Source organism: Parasteatoda tepidariorum, chromosome 4, assembly GCF_982258835.1.
Source record: "Parasteatoda tepidariorum strain Cologne lab strain chromosome 4, Ptep-v5.0, whole genome shotgun sequence".
In the NCBI taxonomy this organism is placed as follows: Eukaryota; Metazoa; Arthropoda; class Arachnida; order Araneae; family Theridiidae; genus Parasteatoda; species Parasteatoda tepidariorum.
In genome coordinates this window covers 41,118,678-41,125,674 of record NC_141758.1, presented here as the reverse complement: position 1 = coordinate 41,125,674, position 6,997 = coordinate 41,118,678, and positions in this window count along the sequence as shown.

Genomic DNA, 6,997 nt, shown 5'->3' with positions numbered 1-6,997 from the left:
TATTTTGTCAATTTTCATATTGATTCGATTTTTTATCTAAACACAAACTTATTTTTTTATTTGAGCATTTGGATTGATACAAAAAAAATTGCTTTTGATCGGTAACCTTTACTAAAGTGAATGAAAAAGCATCGTCAAAACTAACAGAATATGGTAACATTTAACGTGTTTCAGGCTCTATGGGAATACCATAAATCTTGATAATTTTCAAGGAAGTCTTTGGTAATTATTTTCGTTAAGCTAACAATATATATATATATATATATATATATATATATATATATATATATATATATATATATATATATATATATATATATATATATATATATATATATATATATATATATATATATATATATATATATATATATATATATATATATATATATATATATATATATATATATATATATATATATATATATATATATATATATATATATATATATATATATATATATATATATATATATATATATATATATATATATATATATACATATATATATGTATATATATAATATGTAATACAGTTTAGTAATTATGATAAGATTTGATAATTTTATTATGAGATCTTACAGCATGTCACAAGAACCCTTTATTCGGTTAAATTTACTTTTCAGTTTTTCATTTTTTGAAAAAATGTGAGATAAAAAAATATAATAATTTTGAAAAGGAACAATTTAAGGTAAATCCTTACCATATGAACTAGAAAATTATTAAATGAATGGTTTAAATACCGTATATTTCGATTTTATTAAGCAGAATTATGGATTTTTCCCACCCGAAGCACTTCCATCACGACAAGCACCTTGTCAGAATTCCTTCCTAACATTCGGTTGTTCAAATACTGTTCTTGTGTTGTTTCCAGCATCGATAGTTTAAAAAGCAATATCTTAGGGGGAACTTCATCAAAGAAATCGTTGATCTTGGTTATCATGTATCAGGTTATCTTGGTTATCAGGGGTAAATCTCTTATTATCCGAACGTTGAAACTACTCTTTTAGAACTACAACTACTGCAATAATTTAAACGTTTTTGTTCAGCTTTAGACATCCTTTTTTGTGAGACACTACCGAATGCCCTGAAAACAATTTACTGATTTGAAGTTTATCGTATAACAAAAAGTTGATACATCAAACATTTAAAAAATTTTAAAAAAAATATTTTTCTTTTTTTTTAAATGATTTAAATACATGTAAAAATTTTGAAAGTATAATTATTTAAAATTCGGCCATTCAACTCTGTATGTATAGCGTTTATACATGTAATTATTATTTGCAATTTTTTAATAGCTTAACTAATATTAGTACTTTAAAAACTCACGCTGTTTCTTAGTAACGGTCTAAGTATTAGTATTGCATCAATGTAACGTTAATACTTATAAAACAATTAAATCTCGTTGACTAAATTAGGTTTTATAAGAAATTAACCAAATAGTAGAAAGAATCTAGATTTATTTTCAAAATATATAGATTTATCAAATTTTAAAAATACAAATTCTCAGGATACTTCTCTGGATTTAGGATTCTACGAATTCTCAGGATACGAAAAGTCTTAGGAACTTCAGTTACCGATTTTGCTGATATTATGTATTTTGCCATGTAAAATTACTTTCTTCAAAATGACGTAAAAAAATTGTATATCTTGCAATTAAAAAATTTTCGACTATTATGAAATAAAATAATAGAAAATAATAAATATTTTTTGCATGCAATTATTTTTGGATAAACGAATCTTATAGTTGCGTGTAAAACATTTCAGTTCGTTTAAAAAGTTCTCGAGATATAGCGAAATGTGCAGAACGTATTACCATTAAGAGGTAGATTTAATTTAAGACGCATAAGTAAAAAATATTTATTTTAAAAAGGTTTAAAATAACATTGAAAACATAAATTCAAAATGAAATGCATGACATTCTGCTGTTAAAAAGAGCATTAAAATTTATCTAATCAATAGAACTCGAATTTTTTTTATATATAACGTCATATCCTTACTCTGCTACTTCTTAAAATTTGAATATAAAAAAATTAGCTAATGTATTAACTTTTGAGGCTTAATTGGTAAAAAAAATATTACGCTGTAACTTTGATTGTAATTCATTCTATACTTTAACTATAAAATCAATAAGGTAGCACAGAATTAGACCTTCAGAAACTATTAGCTGTTTAATTACAACTAACGCAACACGTAATATTTTAAAACTTAAATCATTTGGGGATGATTTAAGGATGGAAAGGACGGGCAGAACGTCGATAACATGACTCCATTACTGCAGATTTTGAAGCAATCAGGGTAACTTAAATGGCAAGATCTTGCACTCAAGGAAAACTGCAAAAAAAAGAAAAGGCCCACCCTGCTGTCGCACTAGTGATGATGATGTTTTTAACTTCTCAATTCAGAGAACTATGTACTACTTACAAGGGAAACTAGGGAAGTGTGACTCGCCAATTTTGAAATAAACTAGTGGGATGTATGCCTTATGAGGAATAATTTTAGGGGGCAACATTCGTTTCGGCAAATAGAAGGTCCTATGAGAGATAAAAAATAATTCAATATATAGAAAAATCGATATTTTATTACTTCAATGCAGACTATTACTTATTGTAATTGTCTCATACTCCAATTAATTTTGTGGTACTTTCACGTACTATATAATGCATATTTATTATTAAAATTGATTTTGAAAATTTTATATATCTGTAGTTTTTCAGAAAAACCTGTTAGGTTAATTTTAAAAAAAAATTGACATCAAGTTTTTTTAATTTTTTTTATTTAAAAAACTTTCCAAATTAATTGGAGTATGTAATTGCAAATCAATTAATTAATTAATAATTCATTAACAATTAATTAATAATTAGCAATTACGAAACGATTAATTAATTTTCTGAATAATTTATTAATTAGCAAATTAATTAATTATCCAATTAATTACAAATTAATTGGATTATGAGACAATTACAATAACTAATAGTCTATGGTGAGTCACACTTCCCTAGTTTCCCTTGTTAGAGACAATTTCTCCCACATTACAGAGAAACCTCCAGGAAAGGCCACCTCTATGTTGCGACCTCATCTACATAGCGACCTTTTTTGGGAGGCGAGGAGTTCTTTCCATAGACTTTGTGTTGAAAAACACCTTTAGGAAAGAGTATCAAAAATCTCCCAGTGATCAAGCAAAACCTCTGAACCAAGTGCGGAAATGGTTAAAAAAAAAAGGAAACACTAAAAACTATCAAAACAAAAAAATGTTAACAGAACAAATTAGAATAAAATATATTCCAAATATTTGTGTAAAGCTCTTTTTTAGTGAGCTCTTTTTGACGATCTTTGAAAGTGATCGATGGAAGTCAGAGCTCGCCAAAGACGATAATTCAATTTTAAACAGAAAGTTCAATTTAAAAAAAAAATATTTGAAGAAAACTAAGCATTTCACACAAATCAACCTCTTCTTATCTTTTAAAACAAACAAATTTTTATGATATAAAATTAAATTCAAATTTAAACAAAAAAAACATTATTTTTTATTAATTCAAAGTAGATCCATCATTCAGAATTGGGGAATTTGTGTTTACGCATAATTATATCAGTAGATTGACGCTAACTAAACTTAAAATCACTAAAATAAACTTAAAATTTTGGCACTGACTAAAATTAAAATAGTTTGATAAAATTCATGCTACATTGTATATTTCGATATCAATTGAGGTAATCTCTCTAAAAACGAGCATCCTCAACAACTATTTTACTGTGGAACGGAGAATAGTCGTTCTGGAGAGGTTTTACTATAGTATCTTTTGAGAGAAATCTGAAAAAAAATTGATTTTTCTTTTGTTTGCTAAATAAAATTACTCAGTTTAAAAACATAATTGAATAGTTATACGCTATCATCCTTTTTCCACCCTTAATTCTTAAACCCAGTTTGATCTCCCTTACTCATCGATAAAAACATCTTTTATTAAAAATATTTTCAGATACTTGAAGCTCAGTAATTCTAAACCATGAAATCTTTCTGTTTAATTTAGCTGTCAAGATTTTCATTGCTTTTTAAGAAGTTTAGAAAAATATTTACGATGTATGCTAGTACATATGCTTTTTTCTCATCATATAGCACATACTGCAACTATTTCTGATAAACGAAGTAAAATATTATATAAAATATCGGATATTGATGATATAAAAAAAGTAAACCTTACTGCTAAATACATACATGCTAGAGTCGCAAGAAAGGCTAAAATTTATACTTTCGAGCTACGAAATTTAGTTCCTTTCTTTTTCAAGCTTTTAAATGTCGAAACGAATATTGTGTTTCGTCTCTAAAGAATGTTCTTCAGTACAGAACAGCTGCTTCAGTTGCATTGTTCTAGCTCTTCTCATTTGGTTTAACTTCAGACTGAGCACAAGCTAATACTTTCTTTACTAACAAAATAATGTTTTTTTATGCAAAAATTATTATCTGGAATACATAGTATACAAAATTTATTAAACTAAAAAGAATTCTTTGCACAAAATTACTATTTAAGTGATTTAGACTACTTTTTCAAGTCTTTTATTTAAAAATCCCTTTTCTATCGCTGTCAGTAAAAACTTGTAAGCTAATTATCCACTCTCATTTCAGATTAATTTTAACCTTTTGAAAAGAAGTCAATAATTAAATAACGAGCAAAAGTTGTTTTTTTTTTAAAATTAACTTATCAGAGTCGCTACGGCTCAGGGTCAAGTTCACTTGATTTCTAATGAGGTGACCGGGATTCGAATCCCGATTTTCAAGATTTTCTTCTCCATGTAGCTCAAATGGGGGTTAGTTCCGTCAAACAGATCTCCACAAAAGTTAAATAGTTTTTCCTGTGCTTAATGCAGAAGATCTTTTGTCTTCTGTGTTTGGTTCAAATTTACAAGAATACATAGCTGAATATTGATAATCGCAAACCCAAAAATTGCGTTGGATGTTCAAAGATGGATATAAAATAAAATTAAACGAATTTAACTGGAGTTTTGCGACACATAAAAACGAAAACCACTGCAAATTTTTGCTGGTTGTTGACAATACTGGAGATTTAAATCATGTGCCCGTCCATTACAATTGATGTTTTATTTAGCATAACGCATTTGTATTGAATAATTTTGATTACATACAAAGAAATTTAACTTATGCACCAAACAAATTAATCCATAAAGTTATTTTTAAAGTTCTCTAATGAGGGGATACTGAGCAACCACATAAATATTCAACTAATCATAACTCGTTTTTATCATTAAAAAAACTTTTTTTAAATTTATTAAACTTATTTCCCAAACAAATATTTAAATTAGTTTTCAAGTTAAGCACAAGTCACAAATTATTTCTGTAAATTGTTACACAAGCAAGGGCATCGCAGGGGACAAATTTTTTAGGAAGACAAAATTGAAATACAGACGCAATATTTCCCCTAACATACTAAAATAAATTCTTATATATGCTTACTTTCTGCGAAACGATTAATTTCATCTCTAGTTTTGACTTCTGATGTACTTTTAAACGGAATCAAATTCACCCAAATTTGATTCCGTTTTAATTTTTGAAACTACATGAATGTAGCCTTCGTTGCACGCAAGACTTTTAAAAAATAAATTATGTTCTCAAAATGGCTGTGTTTAGAAAGAAAAATCAAAAAAATAACACAAATTAAGTTATATTTGGATTACTCAAAACCATTCAATCCAATTACAACGTGCAACTAATTATAATTTTATATGATCAATAAAATCAAAAAAATAACACAAATTAAGTTATATTTGGATTACTCAAAACCATTCAATCCAATTACAACGTGCAACTAAATCTATATTTATCGTGAACATTAAGTCAAAATTTGAAGTAAATTGTTCGATAAATTGTACTATTTAGAGATATTGCAAGTGAAAGAAACATAGTTCCGAGTGAATTGCATTTAAATTTTTATATGATCAATAAACCATATAAATGTATAAAATTTTGAAACTAACTATATTGTAATCAATACCAGGTTAAAAAGATATTTTTTTCTCCATCATTTTCAGTAGTCTCAAATGCTAGTCTAGTTCTTTTTCTTCTCAATCATTAGACTCTTCCTACGTTTAAAGAGAAACAGCCAAAATTATGCGACCAACTTCATTGTGAGAATATTATTCGACTGCTTAACCTACATTTATTTGTAATTGTTATAAAACTATCAATAACTCTCTGCAGCCTCCATTAAAATTTATTACAGCTGAAAAAGATGCATTTTCAACTATTTATATTGAAAGTATGATAATTTCTTTTTTCTAATATAATTCAAAAAATTATTTCAATGAAAAAGTTCAAAAGATAATATTTTACTAAAATATTTTTTGATAGGAGAGAGCAAATCCGTAAATCAACTGAACTCAACTGAGCGTACGAATTCAATTGTTCAAACATGTCACATCTCGACACTCTCGACTTATTGTGCTCTATCTTTTACATTTTTTAACAAAATCAAATCACGATTTTGGAGCAATAATCCTAAAAAGGATGAATAATCAAAGCAAGGTTTAATTTTTTTTTCATTTTTTGAAGATTTCGCTGTATTGTTTTTCTTTGATAGGACAAGTTTAAGAAAAAACAAATTTCTGAAGTTAAATAAGCTAATAGTTCCTGTAAAAAAATGCCTTTTTACGTCCTTTAATATTAATATGCATAAAATAGTTATCAAACTGAGAGTTTCTTTACGAATTTTTGAAATGTTTCATGTGAATATCCTGACTGTAATAACTATGCAACAATTAATAAGGACAAATTTATTTTAATTATACTTTCGAGTTCAATACGTCTGCATTATAACTTCTTTTAATTAAGTTAAGGTCACTTTTTTGTATCAATAATTATTATAAAATACCTTTGAAATTGAAAAGATATACACCCTGAACTAACCTCCGTAACGCAACGCATAATTTGTCAGTTTTATTTTTACCTGCGCCTAAAGAGTGACATTATTGTCTTTATTTTTCTACA